At 46.3% G+C, this 23764-nt stretch overlaps 1 protein-coding gene and 1 long non-coding RNA gene across 3 annotated transcripts in view; one reads left to right on the top strand and one right to left on the bottom strand.

Moving 5' to 3' along the window:
- The window catches only part of SCAF8 (SR-related CTD associated factor 8), a 202260-nt gene extending 184432 nt beyond the window's left edge, over nucleotides 1–17828 (top strand). For both annotated transcript variants that reach the window (XR_003419236.2, XR_008298254.1), the window contains 2 exons: nucleotides 13103–13195; nucleotides 17577–17828. The gene's annotated coding sequence lies outside the window, so the exon portion shown is untranslated. The remainder of the gene's footprint in view (nucleotides 1–13102; nucleotides 13196–17576) is intronic.
- Nucleotides 13269–22582, bottom strand: LOC128315469 (uncharacterized). Its single transcript, XR_008298256.1, has 3 exons — nucleotides 22447–22582; nucleotides 13566–13725; nucleotides 13269–13468 (listed from the first exon to the last, which is right to left on the bottom strand). It is a non-coding gene; the product is annotated as an uncharacterized LOC128315469 (long non-coding RNA).
- Between the last annotated feature and the right edge of the window lie 1182 nt (nucleotides 22583–23764).

Here is a 23764-nt window from a genome sequence, read left to right as displayed (position 1 = left end):
CCCTAAGTTCAGGCTATTATTCCCACTGTAACATCTTCCCCCTTTTCATTTTTCTTTCAAGAGAGAATGTACATGCAAGGAGGGGAGGGTCAGAGGAAGAGGGAGGGAGAGAGAGAATTTTTTTTTTTTTGATATAATTTATTGTGAAGTTAGCTAACATACAGTATATACAAGATGCTCTTGACTCCAGGAGTAAATTCCCATGATTCACTGCTTCCATACAACCCCCAGTGCTCATCCCAACAGGTGCCCTCCTCGATGCCCATCACCCACTTTCCCCTCTCCCCCATGCTCCCCGTCAACCCTCAGTTGTTCTCTGTATTCAAGAGTCTCTTATGGTTTGCCTCTCTCTCTCTTTGAAGCTATTTTTTCCCCTCCCTTCCCCCATGGTCTTCTGGTAAGTTTCTCAAGTTCCACATAGGAGTGAAAACACATGATATCTGTTTTTCTCTGCCTGACTTATTTCACTCAGCATAACAGAGGGAGAGAGAATGTAAGCAGGCTCCACGCCCAGTTGGAGCCCAACTTGGGGCTCGATCTCATCACTGTGAGATCATGACCTGAACTGAACTCAAGAGTTGGACGCTTACTGATGAGTCACCCGGGAGCCCCCCCCCCCCACCCCCTACTTTTCTTTTTTCTATTTGCTCTTTCGCTTGACTGGTCAACTATCAGGTTTTCCGTTATTTATCATGTGCCCAAACTGCACATTTGAAATTTTTGTCTCCAGGACTGTCTTTAAACACCTCTCAATACCTTCCTGTTTTAAGGGATGAATTCTTCAGGATCATTTTTCTAATCTTCAGGGTATATAGCTTGGTATTCCGTGCTGAGAACCAGGATTTGAGATCTGGTTTGGGAACTTGACTTGATGAAAGAATTAAGGACATTTCTTTCTCTGACTCCCTTTCCTGGGGTTGCTGGGTCCCCCTGCCTTTGCTTTACCCTCAGAGCAGCTGACTCCTGCCTCCAGGACAAACTAATACCTGCTGTTTCCCAAAGCTCCTTTTTTTTCTTTTCTTTTTTTCTTTTAGCCCCAGATGAAAGCCCCTTTTTAAAGAAGTTTTTTTTTTTTAAGTTTATTTCAATTTATTTTGAGAGAGAGAAAGAGAGTACAAGCAGGAGGAAGGGATGGGGAGAGAGGGAGAGAGAGAATCCAAAGCAGGCTCCAGGCTTAGCACAGAGCCAGGCTCAGGTCTCGATCCCACAACCCTGGGATCATGACCCCCACCGAAATCAAGGGTCAGCCTCTCAACCGACTGAGCTGCCCAGGCGCCCTTTTTAAAAGAAGTTTAACAACTGATTTGTTGTAAAGCATTCAGCTAGAAAGTAGTTTTATCCTACATTGCTTTTTTTTTTTTTTTTAATTTGAAGATTGAATTGGGTTTATTAAATGATTTACGAATTAGGCAGCATTTCATCTAGCAACTAGAGAAGACCTCCTAGGAGCTGTTTAAAATGGAAGCTTTTTTTATGGGAAGGAGGGTGGGGCAAAGAAATTATTAGCAAAAGAAAAGGTTGTTTTAGGCAAGGTCACCTTCCCTTAGTGGGGAGAGCAGGGGGCGTCTTATAGTGCAGATGACCTCATCTTCCTTTGAGGGATAAAGAGGGCCCATGTGACAGATTACCTCACTGGTATGGACCAGAAAATTCCTGACTGTCCAGTTCATTCTACATTTCTAGGGGAGGCTGAAACTGCAATTGAGCCAGACAGGAAGCCCCAGTTTTGTGGACGTGACTTAAGTGACACCATGTTAGCCTCTGGTTTCCTCCCTCCCTCCCTCCCTCCCTCCCTCCCTCCCTCCCTTTCTTCCTTCCTTCCTTCCTTCCTTCCTTCCTTCCTTCCTTCCTTCCTTCCTTCCTTCCTTCCTTCCTTCCTTCCTTTTAAAGTTTATTTATTTGAGAGAGAGAGACAGAGATTCCCAGGCAGGCTCCACACTGTGCTGACAGCCCCCAAAGTGGGGCTCGAACTCCCAAACCGTGAGATCATGCTGAGCCACCCAGGCGCCTCTCCCTGTGGTCTTCTTTTCTAACACTTACAAATCACAATATCACGGTCCACCCCCTGGACTTCGAACATGGATCCCTTATAGCAAAAACAGTCACGACAGTCAAAAGATCCTGGCACGTGACTAGAAGCTCATTCCATCATTAATAACTAGCCAGCCCATTATCGTGTCTCATGAAAATGTCTCCCAGGGAGAGGTCACTCAGGTTTGCGGACTTCCATTCCATCTGGTCGGGTTCTCACAGCGGGAGTGGTCCCCGTAGTATAGGCTTCATTTTTTCAGGCAGGATCCGTAGCGGGAGGAAGACATACGTAAGGCAAGGCGTGGGGAGAGGGAAAGGATTCCCGAGGTTCCACACCATGCCCTGTGCTCTCCCCGCACCCCCACATGGTCACCAACCTGTGATCCCCTATTCTACGTGACTCTCATCCTTTCACTTTCGAGGGTTAGTGACCCGATTCTTCTTTTGAGGATATGTCTCATTGATGCAATTCTAAAGCAATTTTAAACCCACAGATTAAGACCATGTGTCTCTTCATGTCACAGTGTTAAAGGAGACTTCAACTCATTCTGAAATCTCTATTGGAGAATGTCTTAAAGCAAAATTGCAACTTTATAGCTCTATTAGCTCTACATTATATCAAGTCTGAGTAGAGTGACTTAGGAAGTCAAATGGAGGCCCACCCAACCTAGAATTCTTCCTCTGACAAAGGCCTCCAGGCTGTTTTGTTGGGCTGGGAAGGTGGATGGCGTCGGGAGTGTGATAAGGTGGAAAGATATGTTTTCCCTCTTTTGTGTCAGTCTCAGAATGTCAGGAATGTTCCTCAAAGGTGGATCTGTCAGCCTGACCTTTGCCAACTCCTCCTTGAATCCTTGTGTATCATATCTGCTACCCCTTGGGATGTAAGTTTTACGTTTTTATTATCTACAGTCATACAGCACTTCCTCTTTTTGTCCTCGAATTATCAAGTTTCGAGGAGAGCGCCTTCAGGATTTGGAGGCACGATTCCATCTGCAATTTCTCTGTTCCGTTCCTCTTGATCCTGGAGGCTTTGATGGTATCTGCTCAGCTTTTGTCTGTCAAGACGGAGAAAGCTAATTTTGGTTCTGAACATGGAAAATTTTCAAAGGAGCCTTCCTCCATGAGGCACATAGTTTGGGAGGGGGCAGTGATCCTCACTGTGGAGGCGCGAGAACACCAGCCGGGGGGCTGTTGACAAAGGGTTAAGCATCATGGACAGCATTAGGAGAAGTGAAAAACAGAACTGATCCAAAGCATATAATGTATACTCCAAAGTAAGCCGGGCCCGCCCCTCTTAATGGGATCACTGCAGACGCGCCAAATTCTACAGCTAGTCAATTGTATACATATGGTAAAACTTTTCTTACCAGTCAACGTTTGCTGCCATGTGATTTTAATTATGTACAGATTGGGTAGCTGGAAGAAAGCACTGGAATTAAATAGAATAAAGTTAAACACAAGCCCTTTTATAAGTGGCCCTGGTTTAGGTGAGGATGTATGCAAATGCCTGCGGAGGACAGGAGAGGAATGTGTGTTTTGGGGGGCTGGGGGGCAGGGGGGATGGGCATGACTCATCTTCAATCTGGGCACCCAGTTGTTTATCTGGAAGGGGAGCATGTACAGGAACGGGGATTATTCTCCTTTTGAAGTTGAAATTTATGCTGATGCTTGCAACTTGTTCCTCACAGGCTTCCTGCCCAGCTACAGGGTTGTCTCTGCAAGACGAAATTGCTCTCTGGGCAAACACTGCCTTTGGTTTTTTTGCAAGGCTGTGGGTTTTACATGCAGCAGATCGGTAGATTTGAAACCTTTTCCTCCCAACCGGACTTTATTCGTCTGTGCTCCTTGTTTCTCTGGAGTTCATTTTACATAACGAATTAAGATGAATTCAAACTGCATAATGATGCTGTGTAGTTCACTCGGGAAAAGAAACGAAACGGAAGGCCGGTTTTGCCTCAGATCGGCCTGGGCCGGGCCGAGAGGAAACCGCTGCTCTGGAATGTGCTTTTCTCAAACTTCACCGCGTGTCTTTGGTTTTCTCTATAACTTACTATTATGGCTTTCACTTACTGGACGTCTTTTGGGGAAGCCACTCTCAATCCCAGCTTTCTCTTTCGGGAGATGAGGGTGGCTGCTGGCTTGCTGAGCTCACTTCCCTGAGGTTTACCTGGAGGTTTCAGGACACAAAACCTGGCCCACATCACAGGCCCTTTAAACTGAGCCCCTGGGGGCCCTGCTTTGAGCCCCTGAGGGAGCAGAGCTAGAGCCCGTGTGTTGAGGGGTAGAATGACCCGGGTCTCTGAAGCCTGTCTTAGGATCACAGCAGCTCCTTTCTTTCTTTCTTTCTTTCTTTCTTTCTTTCTTTCTTTCTTTCTTTCTTTCTTTCTTTCTTTCTTTCTTTTTTAATGTTTTTATTTATTTTTGAAGGAGAGAGAGAGACAGAGCATGAGCGGGGGAGGAACAGAGAGAGAGGGAGACACAGAATCTGAAGCAGGCTCCAGGCTCTAAGCTGTCAGCACAGAGCCCGACGTGGGGCTCGAACCCACGAACCGTGAGATCATGACCTGAGCTGAAGTTGGACGCTTAACCGACTGAGCCACCCAGGCGCCCCCACAGCAGCTCCTTTCAAAGAAGGGGCAGGCTCATGGCCTGTGCCTTCGCCAGTGATACTGGGTACTGGTACTGGGAAGTCAAGGGCAAAAGAAGCAGGCAGAGGGCTAGATCAGGCAGGTAGGGTTCTTCACCTCCCTTTCTGGGGAAAGGAAGCAGAGCAAGCTGGGAACTTTCACAGTCACAGGGCGACGAGCTGGGGGAATCCCAGTCATTGGGGAGGAAGCCACAGCCCCCACTGCTGCTACCTTTGGCCGAGGCAGGCAACGTCCACCCCTGCCCCTCGGCTGATCTGAATGGCGAACGTCTCCCTCCATGTTCACCCGCCTCTCTTTATGAGTATTTGTGAAAATACTCATGTACATGCCCTACCCTACAGACACACACATTCTAGTCTTTCTATTGCTTGGGCTCTGGCCCGAGAATTTTTCTTGGGGAAGTCACCAATTTTAGCCTAGAGGGAGTTATGTTCCCCTCCAAAATAAATGTCCATGGATTGAAATATCTTGGTCGGGGGGAAATGGCAGAACGACCAATGAACTAAATGTCACCACGCCGTTATGAAACTTCTTGAGGACAGCTTCCACATCTTCCCCTCTTTTGTGGACAAATCAAGCCTAAATGAATGACCCATTAATTTCACTTAGTTGAAATGGATTTTTTTAACGGACTGCGGAATACCATATTTAGAGAGAGAAAAATGACACCTACCGTCAGGCAAGTTCGTTTCTCTACATTTAGGAAGGAAGGAAGGAAGTCATTTGTACTCAACTTCAGGTACAGGTCCTCGTGTCTTCTGTCATATTTATCCCAGGAGCCTTAACATGTTGGTTTCAGGCAAAGGAAACCACTTCCAGAAGCCACATGCAAGGAACCCAGATTCTTGGTTTACTGAACGGAACGCAAGAGAAGGAAGAGACTGGAGTTAGCCGCAGAGGAGCTTGGGCTGTGCAGGGTGGCCCAGTGAGCCAACTTTGTTACTAGTGCGGCCACCCTCTCCCCGTGCTTCTCCCCAGCCTCCAGCCCTCTGGGACCTGCGGCGGCCTCAGCCTCACGCAGAGCATCTTGCCCCCACGCTGGGGAGGAAACAGGCTTACGCGAGTGAAGCAGGGGCTGGGGCAGCACAGGAGGGGTGACTGCTTCAGCCCCTGGCCCCGGGGGCCCGGTTTTCCCTGGCAGAACATCCGCCCTCTGTGTCAAGTGCTGGGTGGTAGGAGAGGGGCTTGCAAAGTCACAGCTCCTTGAAACAGAGGGGCTGCCCTCAGCGTAGCAGAGAGCACAGACACGCAAACAAACGAATGTAGCACCATGTAAGACTTTGTTACGGGAGGGGGATAAATCAACGATAGGCAGCCCTAGCGCGGAAGCAAATAATTATGCCTAGGAGTATGGAGGGAGACCTTACAGAGGTGGGGATACTGCACGCAGTCTGGAAGGGTGAATAGAGTCATAGGGCAGAGATTCCAGGAAGGCGTTCCAAATAAAGAAGAGTAAACAGTAAAGAGATTAAGACGTGTAGGTATCAGAGAACCTGGCACATTTCTCAATAGCAAAAAAAAAAAAAAAAAAAAAAAAAAATTCAGCATGGTTAGAATACGGGAAACATGGATGAGAGAGAGTTCACTGGGTACGAGGTTGGTACAGCAGATTGGGGCAAAATTGTGCTCACCGTGGTCAATTATAATTTCCATGTTGGCATCTCCCGCCAAAGTATTTACACCTCAAGGACTGGGAATGGGTCTTACTGCTGCTCTCAGTCCTTCTGAGTTCCCCTGTGGGCATGTGTGTGTTGTTTAAGGCATCTTTATTTGTAACTTTATTTTTTCCAACTTTATTGAGATCGAGTTGACACACAACATGTGTAAGTTTAAGGTGTATTGATTTGCTACGTTAATATAGTACAAAATGACTACTGCCATAGCATTAGACAACACCTCCATCCCACTGTGTTTTAAGAATACCCAAAAGATTTTCATTGGATGAATGCATGAATGAATGTTGGTTGGTATTGGAAGTCATTTTAACCCAGACTAATGAGCTGATTAGACTGTACCCTAGTCATATACTACAGAGATTTGTTTGGACTTCATCTCTTGGGGAATATAGAGCCATAAAGTGTACTAAAACAGAGGAGTGATCTAAACATCTGTGTTTGAGGAAGTAGTTCTCACTATAATGTGACAGACTGTCTCATTTGTGAGAGGCTGGAAGTTGGAAGGGCAGTTAGAAAACTACCGTAATGGTGTGGAGAAGATATCAGAAGGCTTGAGTGAGTAGTGACCTGAGAGAGATTTACAAGGTAGAATTAGAATCCAGCTCCAGTTTTCGTGACCAATGGAATGGGAAGGAGGGAAAATCAGTGATCACAGTTGACTCAAATGAAACTAAGCTTGACTTTCAAATAGATTTCTACTCAAAGATTAAAAAGAGAAAGAATCTAACACTTAGGCACTAAACATAATTAGCTTCTTGATGTTGGTTTAGAATAACAAAACTTAGTGAATAAGAGTTGACTAACCAATAGGATTTACATGGATATGTGATAGAACAGATTTATGTAGAGTATGTAACATAAATATTACTTTTATAATGTACAAAATATGCAAATATACAAGTAAAGAGTATATTCGGATGTTGTAAGTATAATCAGGGCTGCTACGTGTGGTCTCACAGGTTGTGCACTGCAGAAATCTAGGGGGCAACAGTAATAATAGCAATAGGTCACCCTGTAAAGCTATTGTATATCCCCCTTATGTTTCAGCACAACATATTCCTAGACTGTTGGCTTTAAAGAACACATAAATAACCTGACTAGGATGGGAATTTGATGGAATTGCAAAGTTTAATCATTGGATGGGAGCCCTCCTGTGGCCAGGTCATTAGTGTCCGATGTGTGGTGGGTGGGATGGTGATGGTATTTTTTCATGTTGAAAATGAGAGACATTTTTCTCCCTTTAAAGGACTCGAGAGATTATGCTCTTATACTCCGTTCTGACAGCCACGGGAAAAGTCAGTTTTTTGTTGGTGGTTATGTTTTAAGGCTTCGCGGCGTATAACTGTTCTGTGCCACTGTGCTCAGTGTTTCTGCATCTTGTTCAAAGCAGGCAATGTGGGATGACACGTGGACCTCGCCATTAGAAGGGATGAATTCACAGAAGCGGACGAAGGAAATACAATCCCTTCTGTTCCTTCATAACAATCAGATGTGGCTTTAAAGTTGGTGTGGATTTTGCTCACATGCTTCAGGGGAAATAGTTTCAAAATGTGACTATGGACCAGAATGTAGGTTTGGCTCGCTCTCAGCTGTGGCCTGTTGTGGCTTGCGTTTCTAAACCATCGCAGCATTTCTCTGTGGCCCGAGACCTCGCTGGAGGATGCAGAAGGCTTTGCAGAATGTGTCAGAGAGGAGCATGTTGCTGGATGTCAAACGGCCAAGGGCCAAGGGAAGAGAAAGGAGCCTTGTTAAGTTCCAACCCGCCCTGGGCCACTTCGCATTGTAGACTGTCTCCGGATACTCGGGCCCTTGGGACCCAGTTGCCAAACTGGGGTCTGGAATGGGGCCCCGGGCACAGTGCAGGTAGTGTGCAAAGCTTTGTGTTTCTCCACAGTTATTCATCTAGTGGAAATATGTCAGGCTGCCTCCGCCAGGGCCATGCATTTATTTTAAAGAATTTTAGAAAGGAAATCTATCACTTACCATCTTCCTCCCTCTTTGGGCGTGTTTGTTGTGATTGGAAATCATTCCAGCCCACATGGTTGTGGCTCCCCGCCCCCCACCCTTTGTGCCCCTATGTTAAACAGCCCTCCGTGCAAATAAACGGAAAAGGGCAGAGTATTTTATTCAGCTACAGAAACAGGAGCAAAGTTAGACTCCAGAGAACCGAATCGTGTGACCACGGTTTGTGTCCCCTGCTGTGTGCTTTCTTTTCTCCTCCATGGGGCCAGGCCAGGAGGTAGGGCAGAGGCTGAGGCCTTGGCCATGCTGGCTGGGAGCCCAGACCCCGGTAATTCTGCTGTAAACAGGACTCCTGGCCCTGGTTTTTGAGTAGAATTTGCCTGGGGTCTATCTGGACTATTCCGATCAGGAGAGGAAATTCTGAGCTGCTCTGAGCTTGATTAAAACCTAACAGGAACATGGGCTTTCATTTTTGTTCTCTTTGTCCTACTAGACCTGAAAATAACAAGCAATTGATCATTGTATTGTTAGTTCCCAATTAAAAGACTTTTTTTTAATGTGTATTTTATTTTTGAGGGAGACACACACACACACACACACACACACACACACACACACTGAGCATGAATGGGGTGGGGCCAAGAGAGGAGACAGAATCTGAAGCAGGCTCCAGGCTCCAAGGTTTCAGCACAGAGCCTGAAGCAGGGATGGAACTCACAAACCGTGAGATCGTGACCTGAGTTGAAGTTGGACACTTAACCGACTGGGCCACTTGGGCGCCCCTGTGATATATGTGATTATTATATATAATCATTATATTACGTACAATCATCTATGTTCTGGACAAAGACTAGAAACCAGCTTATGGCTCTGTGTGAAACAGCAAACTAACAAACAAGATCAGTAGCAAGGTGGGGTGCCTGGTTGGCTCAGTCGGTTGAGCGTCCAACTTCGGCTCAGGTCATGATCTTGGGGTTCGTGGGTTCGAGTCCCCCATGCAGCTCTTGTGCTGATAGCTCAGAGCCTGGAGCTGCTTCGGATTCTTTGTCTCCGTCTCTCTCTGCCCCTCCCCTGCTCACGCTCTGTCTCTGTCTCTCAAAAGGTGAATAAACATTAAAAAAATACTTAAAAAACATACAGATTAGGAGCAAGGTTAGAAGTGAAAATGCAAGGGCTCTGTTGGCAGATAATTCACTCTGTTTCTCTATCTGTACGGTGAAGATAATGTTTACTAATCAAAGCCAATCTGTACTTCTGTCGTGAAGAACAATTATTTCTTAAACATTCGGCCTTATTATTAACGTTGACCCTTGAAAATGTTAGCAAAATCCGAGACCTTGGTTTACAATTAAAGATTTGTGAAAAACAACATACTCAGGAAGCATCGAATACAATTGTGTTGACTTGTGGCCACTAATACTTTTAATTTTTTACTTGATAATAATTTATTAGCATGGATGATGATTAAAAAATGGTCAATCCTTGCAGAATACCATATAGTTCATGAAGCACTTTTACATGAACTATTGAACGTTTTTTAAGTTTTTAGTGTTTCTTTTTGAGTGAGAGAGAGAAACAGAGCATGAGTGCGGGAGGGGCAGAGAAAGAGAGGGAGGCACAGAACCCAAAGCAGGCTCCGGGGCTCTGAGCTGTCAGCACAGAGCCTGACGTGGGGCTCAAACTCATGAGCCATGAGATCATGACTTGAGCCGAAGTTGAATGCTTAACTGACTGAGCCACCCAGGTGCCCCCCTCTTTTAAAAAAAATTTTTTTTTAATGTTTACGTATTTTTGAGAGAGACAGAGACAGAGTGTGAGTGGGGGAGGGGCAGAGAGGGAGAGGGAGAACTATCTTTTTCTTAATGGAATAAAAACTCATACCCTAGGGGCACCTGGGTGGCTCAGTTGGTTAACTGTCCGACTCTTGCTACCCGCTCAGGTCATGATCTCATGGTCTTGAGATCGAGCTCCTCATGGGGTTCTGCGCTGAACGTAAAGCCTGCTTGGGACTCTCTCTCTCCCTCTCTCTCGGCCCCTCTCCCGCTCTTACTCTCTCTTAAAATAAATAAGTAAACATTAAAAACATTCATACTCTGGTTATTTCTCCTGCTCTCAACATATGCTAGTATTCTTTCCTTAGCCATCACGCAAAGGGGAGCTTATGGAAGACTCTGTGTTTTGTAAGGTGCTGTCACACATGGTGGGTGGAGAAAGAGAAAACAAAAACATTTAAGTTGTTAATTGTCTGTATATTGGGGGGGGGGCTGTTTATTTTGTATAGGACCGAGTTCTTGTCGTTATTATCATGTCTGTACAAGGAAAAAATGTGGGTTAAATAGCAGACATGATAATTAAGCTCGACATCATCTCATATCATCGCCTGTTAAAAAGATAAATACGCAATAACCAAGTCACCAGAATAACGTAATGGGTTTGCCCCCCTGAGCTACGTCTTGCTGCGTGGTCACCTACCCACACCCCATCACCCCCACCAGAGAGGCTTGCAACATGAAAGACTCACCTTTTTCTGCAGAAGATCTTTATTTCTCTTGCCCTGAATCCTCACGCATGAAGTGGAGAAGATATCTCCACGTGGCCCTGTAGCGTATTGCCACGAGTCCTCAAATTATAAATGTGGTATTTAGACTATGTCTGAAGGAAGCTTTATTAAAAGAAGAAAAAATTTAATAACTGTCATATCCTGATAACAGAGGTAACCTGCCATCCCAAAGGGGGCACTGACCTTGAGAGTAAGGTCACCTACAAGGACCCCCTCCTCTGGATTCCGATCTCCTGAGCTCACAGATTCTAGAGGCTCTCCTGTCCTCTCTGGACAGTGGGATGGTGGGAATTCATTCCAGATCTAGCTGGCGCTTGTGGACCTTCCAGAAGCTCCCACACGTCTCGCAATCAGGGCTTGATGTGGGTTCCACGTTCTTGAGGTTTAATTCCCTCTTCCCAAGCCTGGCTTCATCATCATGCAAACACAAAACTAGTATCATTGTGCCTTCTCTCCACTTCAGAGGTGCCCACCCTCTTCCCCACATTGTGGGAGAAGGGACCCCTGCTTAGTTTTCCTCTCTGGTCCCTGAAACTTCATACCAGTCCTTGCCAAGCTTGTCCTAGTGCTGAGCATTATTAAGTTGGGGAATCCCACCCTTATAAGACTTCTGCTTGGAGAGAAACCAAGATTGTCCCCAGCTCCTTCTGGGGACAGGTGCTAATCTGCAGCAGACAACTCGCTGACTCTCCTCTGCCCTCACCATTTCGTGTGAACTTGTCACTTTGTTCGATAACTTGAGAGCTTTCATGCTTTTTTTCACCACGACCCATGAAAGAAAATATATTAGACATCGCAAACCAGTACACAAAGACATGTGTGTGATTGATACAGGTCTGCAGACATCTATCCATGTGAGTTTCCTCACCTTCGCTTCATGCATGCTGATATTTTCCGTTCTGTTCTATTTATTTGTTTATTCATTTATTTTTAATGCTCATCAAGATTCGCTAAATTAATTTTCATGGTTGTCTAAGGAGTCATGAGCTGGGGTTTGAACAACACTGTGTTAATTAATGCATCTGACTCCCTTTCCCCCATTTCTGAGACACTGTGACCTCACTGGGCGCAGGAAACAAAAAGTGTCTATTTCTTCTTGTATACTTTGCATATTTTGGTGCCCTTCACTAGCAGATGCTCAGGTAAATACTTGTTGAGGGAAGAACTCAGCCTGAGTGTTTCTGCCCATGCTTATCTACCTTGCAGGGCATTTGTAAGAACTGAGTGAGATCATGTATTTAGGGCGAGAACACAGGGCTTTGCACCAACAGATGCTCAATGAACATACGTTTCTTTGTGGTCTTCTAGACTAGCTCTCCCTCCAATTCACCATCTGATTGCACTGCAGTTTTTGGTTTTTCTTTTATTTTGTTTTTTAAGTGTAATGAGGGTTTGAACTCCATTAGCCTAAGGTCTCAGTCAGCCCAAGGGCTTTATAATTTTCTGAGTTGCCATAGAGTCAGGGCCAAATTGCTCTTCCAGAACAGTCTAAAAGTACGGGAAGGTCTTAGGGGAGAGTCCTTTTGGTCATACCCTGGCCTGGGACTCATTTCTCCATGAAAAGTAGAGACATGAGCTCATTAGAACTTCTGAAATGAAAATGACTTCCACGTTTTAAAAGATTATATAGTAAGTTTAAACTTAACATGAACTGTAGAGTGTTTTGTGAATTGAAAGTCTCCATGAGGGCTCAACATTTCAGAGCCACAGCACCTAAATTAAGTCTGATGTCACAGAAAGGTGGTGACTTTTGATTCCACCAGAAACTGGTGGTGGGCTCAGGAGATACCATTTCTTCATCCGCAGAAAGGAGAATCTCACACATCCTCAAAATTCTGTGACCTCAACCATGAACTTGGGAGTCCTTCATGTTACATTTGCTGGAATGTATTAACCATCGAGGAGATAACATTCCGATGAAAACACACATCTCAGTGGCAAAGTCTGAATCAAATACGATGCCTGAAACCTCTTCTGTCTGTTAACAGTTTTCTTGCTGCTCTCATGTAGCAGCACTAACTGGTGTCTTACTGAGCTGAGAGCCAAAGAGGCAGGTTGTTATCTGTATAAATTAAGCCTCCGACACCAAGCTCTTGCATGAATCAGCGCCGTCGTTTGTTTCGAATTGTACTTGTCCATGAAATGTGAGCTTTTTGTTTAATGCGGTGTGAACTGATCATTCGCATCTGGGTAATTTAACCAACCCACTTGCTGCTTTCTTCTAGGTCAGAATGGCTCAGAGGATAACGGAGTTTCAAAGTCTAGCGGAATACGAAGTCTTTCGCCTTCAGCTGTCTGGATTGAATTTATGAAGGCCAGTAAGTGAATTCCATCTCCTACCACCTGGTACCTGTGCTTCTTTACAAGTTCTTAACGAGCAGGCGGTCCTGAAGTTAGAGGGGTGATTGGGACCGCCTGACCTGCGTCGGACCCCTGTAACTGCCTTGGCATTAAATTCACGAATTTTTCAGACATCTAGGAAAAATAAAATGCTCGGTGTGGAGAGGTTATCAGGGCGGTTCTCTGCCACCAGCTCCATAATACAGAAGCTTCGCATGTGCTCTTTCTAGGCATTGCCCTCTACGGAGGTTCTGATGGAGAAGAAAATCAGATAATAAGTGGTTCACCTTGAAAGCTAAGCTCCCCCCTCCCCCGCCCCCCACCCAATGTCAAAAGGGACTCCCTTACCTTTGTTGTTTTCAAAGGAACACGCCTTCAGCTTCCATACAATTCGGGGGCTGTGCCGTGGATGCTTGTGGGGAGGGAACAAGAAGCTCATGTCAGGCAGTGGTCTTCTCTTAGCTCGTCTTGCCCATTGTGTTGACCTCCGTGTCCTACTCTTCCTTCCCTGTAAGATAAGGTGCTTGTCCAGCCGCGTCCTTCCCCTGAGAATGCCCCTGCATGGCTCCCATCTCCTGCAGGATTAAACCCAGCCTTTGAGCCTGGCGTTCAAGGGCTCCGTGACCCAATCCCCTTCCCAGCCTCGTCTCGAACACCCCGTCCTCACCCTTGGCTCTTGTTCTTTATCTGGTGTGATCTCTAGCCCCTTCTTCCCCTGCCTGCCTTGCAAGACTCCCTCATGGGTCAGCCCCTCGGGGCAGCCTTTCTGGGACCCACCGTACCCGGCTGCTGCACACACCTCCGCCCTGTACTCACCCCGTCACATCCAGATTACGCTTTTCCTTTTCTCTTCCTCCTGCTAGACGGGCGCCTTTCAAGGGCTCCCTCACTGTCGAGGCAGCATGGTGCAGCAATGAAGGGCACGGTGCCCGGAGCCTCACTCCCCAGGGTCTAAACCCGGTTTTGTCATCTACTGACTGTGTTAGACTCCATCTCTTGCCCTACTTCTCTTCTCTATCAAATGGGGGCCATAAAAACTCCTACACTGCAGGCTTTGTGGGTGTGTTAGATGCAACAGCGCATATGAAGTACTCGAGACCGTGGCAGGACCTGGTGAGAGCTACGGAAGCGTTGTCCGTTGTTAGTGTCCACCACGCTAAAGACTAAGTTCCGCGAGACAGCGCATTTTCCCCTTGAAGACGAGCGCCATGCAAATTGCAGCAATGATTTGTAGGCAATGCATATTTTCTGGGAATTTTAGAACATTTGGCTGAAGGAAGCTGAATGAAAATAGGGGCGCCTGGGTGGCTCAGTCGGTTGAGCGCCTGACTCTTGATTTTGGCTCAGGTCATGATCCGAGGGTCGTGGGATTGACCCCGCGTTGGGCTCCTCACTGAGCATGGAGCCTGCTTGAGATTCTCTCTCCCTATTTCTTTCTCTCTCTCTCCCGGCTCGTGCTCTCTCTCTCTCTCTAAAATAAAATTTTAAAAATAATCATTTTAAAAAGAAATATATTTTATGAAATCTTAGGGGTTTCTTCACTTATTCCTCATTTCATAGCTGAATCACCAGCCTGGGAAGCCTGGGAAGCCATCACCGCTGCTTTGATTCCAGATGCTTCTAAGTGTATGAGCCTCTTAAAAGTCTCTTAAGCCTATTTGAGGTTCCTTTAAAGCCTGTCATCGTTTGGGCTGCTGTAACAAAAATGCCAAAAACTCAAAGGCTTGTAAACAACACACTTTTATTTCTCACAGTTCTAAAGTCCAAGCTCATGGCACCACGGATTCCATGTCTGGTGAGAGCACACTTCCTCACACTGTTGCCTTCTCAGCGTTCCCTACATAGTTGCCTCCTAGCTCTCCAGGGCCTCCCTTGTAAGGGCACTAACCCTAGTCCTGGGGGCTCCACCCTTATGACCCAATTGCCTCATAGTAGCCTTCCTTCCTAATGCCTCCAGGGTAGGATTTCTTTCTTTGTTTCTTTTTTTTAAATGTTTTTATTTATTTTTGAGAGAGAGAGAGAGAGTGCTCACAAGTGGGGGAGAGGCAGAGAGAGAGGGAGACACAGAATCCGAAACAGGCTCCAGGCTCCGAGCTGTCAGCACAGATGCCAATGTGGGGCTTGACCTCAAGAACCACAAGATCATGATCTGAGCTGAAGTTAGACACTTAACCAACTGAGCCACCCGGATGCCCCTTGAGGGTGGGATTTCAACATATGAATTGGTGGTGGGGGGGACACAAATGTCCAGATAAAAGCACCCCCGGGGTGCCTGGGTGGCTCAGTCGGTTAAGCGTCCGACTTCAGCTCAGGTCACAATCTCACGGTCCGTGAGTTCGAGCCCCGCGTCGGGCTCTGGGCTGATGGCTCGGAGCCTGGAGCCTGCTTCCGATCCTGTGTCTCCCTCGCTCTCTGCCCCTCCCCTGTTCATGCTCTGTCTCTCGCTGTCTCAAAAATAAATAAACATTAAAAAAAAAAATTAAAAAAGAAACAAAACACCTCCCACCCCTGCACCTTCACAATATCCGTGACGTGTGAAGACGTCTGCTCCCACTACTCTGCTGGTGTTGAACCCACCATGAATGACCTCCTTTAAAAAAAAAAAAATGCCATGTCTCTCCTCATGCCTCATTCTCCTTTTCCTTTCATCCAAGGCTGTTGCTGTCGATGTCCCCCTACCCCACCCCTCACCCCTGCTTCTTCAGGAAGCTCTTCCTCCGCTCACCCGAACAGCCTTGCCTGCTTTCCTTGGCTCCTGGGCAGGACCCTCTCCCTTGCCTGGACCCTCTCTACTGCCCCCAGCAGCTGGGTTGGGGGCCTGCCCAGTCACTCTCTCCTGTTCTTCTAGTGATATATTTCTCCTCAGAGAAGTCACTACAAGGGTGATTTCCAGATTTGAAACTCTAGCCCTGACTCCTCTTTTGAGTTAAAATTGCTCTCTGGCCATTTCAGCTGGGTGGGGGGGGTCTCTTCAGTTTCAGTGTGACCAACCAACTTGGTTTCCCCCACACCCGCACCCAGGGTCTGTCAGGAGAGACCTCTTACAGCCCTCTGGTCTTGTAACTACAGCCATCATTGACAAGTTCGTGTCCTTCAGCCCCTTGAAAGTGTCACCAAGCGGTGCTCCTCTCTCACAACAGTTTAGATTTGCATCTATTGTCCATGTTTGTCACCTCTGGCAACAGCTTCTGCTCAAGACTCCCGCTCTGGTGCCCCACTGCAGGACTGACTACAATTTTCCTATCTGCTCAGAAACCTTAAGTGGCTCCTTCTGACTCATCAAGAGCCAAGTCCAGATCCTTCTGCCTGGATTCCAAAGCGCCACGTAACCTGATCCCAACCTACCACATCGAACGTATTTCTAGAACCTTCTCCAGACGTTGGTGGACTACCTGCTTTCTTCCAGGCACTCTCCTAGGTTCCCAGTGGGATCAAAGGATGAAGGAGGTAGGCCCCCTCCTCCAAGACCTTCACAGTGAGGTGGGAGGTTGGAGGTAGAGAGTGTTGCCAGGCACAAAAATTCTAATTATAACATAGGTGCATTGTCCAAAGGAGAGTAAGTGCCAGGAGGACCCGGAGAAAAGAGTTCTCAGTATAGATGCATCCTATGCTATAACCTAGATAGTCACTTTCTTTCAACTTGAAACATATTGATGTTTCTTTTTTATTTGTATTTATTTATCTATTTATTTATTTATTTATTTGAGAGAGGCGGGGAAAGAGAGAGAGAGAGTGCATGTGTGCACACACACAAGCCAAGGAGAGGGGCAGAAATAGAGGAAGAGAATCTTAAGCAGGCTGCACATCCAGCATGGAGCCCGATGCGGGGCTCCATCCCACGACCGTGAGGTCATGAACTGAACCAAAATCAAGAGTCAGCCAATCAACCGACTGAGACATCCAGGCACCCGTAAATGGATCAGTTTCATGAGCCATTTTGTTAGCAACAGATCCAAACGATTCTTGGGAAACCAGACTATTCAACACTTTTTAATAGAAAAGTGTAAGTACTTTACCCCGAAATAGGTTGATTTTTGAGGTAGATTGGAAGGGTGTGCTTTCTTCTCACTATTCGGGGGGTGGGGGAGGGCTACACTCTGCCTGAATTTCTATTTTTGAAAGAGCTCTTTTAAAACGTATTGCTATTGGTAAATCCTCTATTGAATTTTTATATGAATGTCAACATCAAATACTGGGCTAAAATGAAAATGGTCTTCTCAGAGATTAGCTCTTTTGTCAAATGCATAAAAAAGGATGGATTTCAGGGAAGGTGAGACTGATAGTCAATTCTGCACTCTTTTTGTGAAACGCTCTAATTTTAAGAGCACCCCTCAGCTGCTTCCTGTGTGACCCTCACAGATAAATCTGGGGTGAAAACTCTGACCTGAAGCTCCGGTAAGAAGATCTCACATCAAGAGAATTCATTTCTGTGGAATTTCCCAGCCTACACTCATGGTCTGGCATTCATGAGACTCTGTTGTGTTTGGATGAGAAGAAGAATTCTCCGTGACCTTGAAACTTTTGTTTTGGATGGCTCCTCCTTCTATTACTTCCTCATTGCATTAATGGCTGCCCATGGATCCAAGATAAACCATCTTCCCATGCCTGAGAGACTGTAGTTTAAACATTCGATGTTCTGTTGCTGCATTATTAGGCTCAGCCTCCTAAGTTGCACTGTAAAATTCTAGAAGGTAAACAGTTGGGCATATATTTTCATGTGTGTCAAATTACAGGGCACACACACGTTTTGCTCCCTCTTTGAACCCTGAATGAGATTTCAAGAGTGTGCACCTCGGGGAGGATCCCTGTCTTTGCATCCTGCCCCAGCCCCACCTCTACTTTTCCCCTCACCTGAACATCTGAGCCAGTGGAGAATAAACAGACAAGTGCCACCCCACCCTGTCCTATGGGCAGCCCTACCTTACAAACACACACACGTTCCTGCACACATACAAGCACACATATACATACCTGCCTGCAACCCTCTGCCCCCAAACATGCACATACATCCTGAAGGCTTTATAAAAGGCTCTCTTCAAACATGCACCGGATGTGTGCACAGAGAGTCCAAGGATGGGAAGAGACTGTCTAGAGGTAATCTCTGAATGTTTCTCTCTTTTGTCTTTGCACTGTACCCTTTCACCCTTCCTCTTAGCCAAAACAGATTTCCATGAGACCTTATTCCTCATGGCTCCTGGCTTTCCTTCTGTCACTGTCTTCTCTCCCTGGCAGAGCTCCAGCCTGAGGTATCCCTCATGTAGATGCTACTGGGATCTCTTTTTCCAGAGGTTATTCCGAGCCTTCCACACTCTGCCCCTTCCTTTTAGAACCAAAGACATCGGCAAGTCCGTTAGACCATCTGGACAAGAGAGAGCTAAGCCCAGGACGGGGAGCCAGCCCTGAGCCCCATCATTAGTTTGTTCAAACCAGTAGAGCTCTGGTACCAGTGGTTCAGCAGTGGCCGAAGCCAGGTACTGATACTGTGATATCAGAGCTCACGGATCTAAATAGGACCCTCATCCCCTAACACTCAGTGGCCAGTTGCGCCACTCTCTGAGGAAACCTATGAGCCACACAACCCTATGGCATGTCAGCTTTCATTTGTCAAGTTTGGGCAAGTCACTGTGCCAAAAACCACTGGGTGGGTGTATACACATTTGCACGAATAGTTTTCAGTCATTATTGCAGACAGTCTGGGGCCTCAGCGGTGGGATTTGATTTTAAAAGGATGTGCAAAAATACAGAAAGAGAAGAGTGAGTAAGCAGTGATGGACATGAGAAGATGTTTAGAACAGCAGAAGCCTAAAATGAGCCTGGGCTTGCAAAGATGCAAAGGGTGGTTAAAAGGACTTTTAAACTATCTTTAGACAGAAGAAAGTGGGAATGGGGATCACAGAGGGGATTTAATGAGCAAAGGGGAGGCTGGGCTAAGGGATCCCTGTAGCCCTGGGAATCAGTGATTCTCCCAGACAGATGTCCGTGTTCCATATGAGGTCCACCCATGTCCACGGATGTGAACTAGGAAGGTAATTCTAGAGGTGGAAAGATTGGCTACTGAAACGTTATTAGTGATTATTGCTTTTCACCCAAAATGTTTAATGTGGCTTCCAAAATTACCAAATTGATTCCCAGGGTATAGTTTATTTTCTGCAAGATTCTGATTTGTTCAGGGTGCTCCCTCATGAGCTGATAATACTCTATACTTACACAGCGACTTTCATCTGTGGATCTTAAAGACTTTTATAAGCATCAATTAGTTCTCAAGTGCGACTTTGAAATTATTTGCACACCTGTGAAGTGTGGCTAGTAAACACTTTTCCACCCAGGCAAAGCCAGAATACTGAGATGGACGGTCTCCTGGGTGTCCGACTGCTTGTGGATGAGACCCTGGTACTGATGCCCAAATGAACTCCAACCTCTTCTCACGGTTTAGTCCCACCACTTACGTCAGATCTTTGTTTCGACATTAAACTATCAAATAACATGTGGAATTGGGGAGAAATTTCCAGACTTCTAATCAGTGTGTAGATCTGAGAACTGTGTATCCCTTCTGGCTTTACAAAATTGGAGCTGCTTTATAGCCTGTCACACGCATAAACTGAAACACAGAACCAGAGCTGTCTGGAAGGTTCTGGAAGCTTCTGGGACAGGATCGAACACTTTATTGTTGTGTCTCCACCCCATCCCCTGTCCTACTTCCCAGGCCTGTTAACCATTTAACCCTGTTTAACTAGTCATAGGGAATTCCTCTGGGGTCCAAGGTGAAGGGAAAAGCTTGCACGTTAGAGGCTCCCCCCAACTCTTACCCCACGGTTCTGACTCTGGCACTGACACTTTCCTAGTTGAAATCCAAACACTACCTGCTGCCTTAATTTCCTCTGCATTTGTCCCTCCTTAAACCCCTACCATCCAGGGTCTACTCTCTCCTCCAATGAATTCACTATATAAAAGTCTTCAATGACTTCCGACAATTCCAAAAGGCACTTCTCAGGCCATTCCACCTGACCTCCCTGATGCTATTGCCAGAACTATCCGCCTCCTCGAAAGCCTTTCTTTCTTTGACCTCTGTGGCCCTGAAATTCCCATTTTCCTTTCGCCCCTCTGACGATTTCTCTCCCTCCTTCTGAGGGCATTTCACAAGGAATCCCACCAGCCTTTGTGGTCCTGGCGCATCTCTGACCCTCCTCGTGGGATCAAGTCTTGCCTTCCCGTCTCTGACAGGGATGGGGTAGCTCTCCCTGTCTCCCAGACTGAACAGCTGCGAGGTTATATCCATACTTCACTTCTTTTCATTTTCTACACCCAGGGGCTCACTGAGTTTTTGTTTTCCTTCTGAAGTAGCTCTTAACATTCACGGCCACCTCAACTCAGGCCCCAAACCTAGGGCGTTTCCCCCAAACTCTTTTGATCGTGCACATTAACAAAACATGTTCATATATCGACCTCAGATTTTAAAAGTGTTTTTTTTTTTTTTTTAATGATTGAGATATAATTCACACTTCTGGTTTTAGGTTGCATATGTATTATACACTGTATTAGTCTTCTGATATTGCCACAGACTAGGTGGCTTAACGAACAGAAATTTATTTTTGCACAGTTTTCGAGGCCAGAAGTCTAAGATCAAAGAGCCATGAGGGTTGATTTCTGGCCAGAGCTCTCTTCCTGGCTTATAGACCGCTACCTTCTCACTGTGTCCTCACAGGGACTCTTCTCCATGCATGCATAGGAGTCGGGGTGGGGGCTGGGGGTGCAGAGGGAGACAGGAGAGAAAGATCTGGTGCCTCTTCCTCTTTTTATTAGGATGCTAGTCCTATTTAAATACGGCCCGACCCTTATGAGCTTGTTTAGCCTTAGTTACCTCCGGAAGGCTCTATCTTCAAATACAGTTACATTAGGGGTTAGAGCCTCAGCATGTGAATTTGGTAGGGACGCGTGTCTTGTTGGTAACACACACATTTTCTATTAAACTATTTAAAATATGTAAAATATACGCTAAAAAATATGGGCACTTTAAAAGTAAATACACATAAAAATTCCAATATTTTCTTCCCACCATCTTTGTGGGTCACCTTAAGCATACCTGGAAGTACGCACTGGTCATTCGAAACCACGGACGGTTTCTGCTCTGCCTTCTGATACAGCCTCTGCATTAACCTATATAAAACACTGGTTTCTTCTCCCTTCCTCTGAAAACTTTGGTGCTCTGGGTTGCCCAGAGGACAGGCCAACTTCCAGCTTGACCTTCACGGCACCACATGTCCCACCATGACTTTTGCTTCAAGCTATTGTTCTTCCTGATGGCTCGCGTGGGCCCCTTTCTCCTCCTCTGCAGGTCCTGGGCCTCTAGCTTGTTTCTGCACAACCTTGCCTGCTCCCTCCAAAATGTTCTCCCTCCCTCCCCAAAGCTCTGTCTCGTCTCTTGGTACATTTGCTGCTCAACAGTGTTCCTCATACTTTCATGGGTGCCATCTTATTTTTCAGCTGGATCATGAGCTCCCAGAGCTCATGGTCCCGGAGTTTCTTCTCCATCTCATGTCCTCCTCTTCTCTGAACACAGACTCTGAACCTGTCCTCTGTCACTGCAGTGCTTCTTGGTCCTCCTTCCAGAATGGCAAATCCGCAGGGCAGCCTGAGCCTTCTCAGTGGGTGTTCTTGGGCAGAGACAATCTTGGAGGCCTTGGAGGCAAGGACACCATCTGACTTGCTGGTCACATGTGTACCGTGGACTGAACGTGTTTGGGGCAGGCAACTTAACACTACTGCATTCCTCAAGTTACTCCAGCTCAGCTTCTTGCAAATGGTGTTTCCCAGAAGTTGGTAATGTATTCTCCTAAAGATTTAATAGAAGAAAAGTTGGCTGCTTGTTGAGAAGTATGCTTTTGGCTGCCAACTCGGAGTGCCTTAAATTAATGTTGACAAATGTGAGATGTATTAGCACAGCATCCGTCTCTTTAGTGCCTGATGGGGCTCAAGACGCGCACGTAAATCATTCAGATGACAATTTTCTGGGCTAAGCACTTGGCATTTACCTATCACAAATCAGTGCACCTGTTCACAGATGGCAGCACCGGGACACTGAGGATGATTTGAGATGATGGCCACTCAAGGAGGAAAATGACTTTGAAACATTGAAAAGCAAGCCTGGAGCTATCTCCAAATCTTCTTGAATTCCCCCTTTAAAACTCATCGGCATATGCTGACCTGGACTAAAATGAAGGTATCAGCTTACCTCCTGGACTTTCACTTTATGGCCCTCTGGCTGGCAACGTAGCCATCCAGTTTCCAATGCGTGCCCGGGGACTGTCAGTGCTGGGATGGATGGCCTCCGAGATCTGTTAGCTGAAACCCACCCTGCTTTGTGAGGTGAATGTGTACAGGCTGAAAATTAGTTTCTGGGTCTGTTTTAGGAGGTGATTGTCCAAAAAAACTGAACTGGTTAATATTTAAACTACCTATTTTCTTTCCTTATTTGCCTGATGAACTTGGCAGAGTGGGTGAATGTCATAATCGTGTTCGGAGTCCAAAAATCATCTCGCAGTGTGTATTTCAGGTATAATACGGTTCAATGTCCCGAGCCAAGAGTATCCTGCCAACCCCTTTGGGTATCATGCAGTGGCACTGGGGTGTCGCACATGACTTGCACAGACCGTGCAGGCTCCCAGCAGGGGATATTTTGCAGATTAGAGTGTACGTGCCACTCTCCTATAAGGATCAGTTACTGAATTTCCTCTGTGTTTCTTCATACGTTTTCATCGTAGCCACCTGGGTCTCTCACGTTGACAGCAGAGGGCTGATTTGGTGAGAGTGACAGGTTTGGGGAAGGGCCAGTGCTGTTCACGACAGCTGTTCACAGAATATTTCTTTGAGACTTTTGATCCTTTTCTTTTCATGAGAAACCCAGAGAGAAAGACAGGACCCACAGAGAGAAGGGGGCTGGGAGAGGGGAGGGATCAAAGGAAAAAGAAAAGAATGGAAAAAGAATGAAAGGAAGGAAGGAAGGGAGGGTGGGAGTGAGGGAGGAAGGAGGGAGGGAGGAAGACAGAGAGAAAGAAAGAAAAAGAAAGGACAAGAAAGAAAGAAAGAAAGAAAGAAAAAGAAAGAAAGAATAAGAAAGAAAGAAAGAAAGAAAGAAAGAAAGAAAGAAAGAAAGAAAGAAAGAAAGAAGAGGAAGGAAGGAATAAAGGAAAAAAAGGGAGGAAGGGAGAAAGGAAGGAAAGACAAGAAAAGAAAGAGAAAGAAGGAAAAGGAGAGACAGTCTCGCAGTCAAGCCCACCCAGTTTTAAAACGCTGCTCCTCTGAGAAGAGTTTAGCTCAGGTCACACTTTCTGGTCCAGCCTCCACCTTCCACTGTTGCTGTTGGCACAGGCCACTGGGACCATTACAGACAGCACCGGGGGTGGGGGGTGGCTGGCTGTGCTGGCCTCCTTCTTTCTCCCGGGCTGGTGCTGAGGCCTGAGTGGGGAATACCCACGCTGGCTGCCAAGCGAAGCATTTTCATAGCCTGAGTCACCCAGACGGAGCTTTACTTTGTGAACACAAAACAGGCA

This window comes from Acinonyx jubatus, chromosome B2, assembly GCF_027475565.1.
Source record: "Acinonyx jubatus isolate Ajub_Pintada_27869175 chromosome B2, VMU_Ajub_asm_v1.0, whole genome shotgun sequence".
Classification (NCBI taxonomy): Eukaryota; Metazoa; Chordata; class Mammalia; order Carnivora; family Felidae; genus Acinonyx; species Acinonyx jubatus.
Note: the sequence above shows the minus strand (reverse complement) of the source record. Positions and strands in the feature narration are given on the sequence as shown.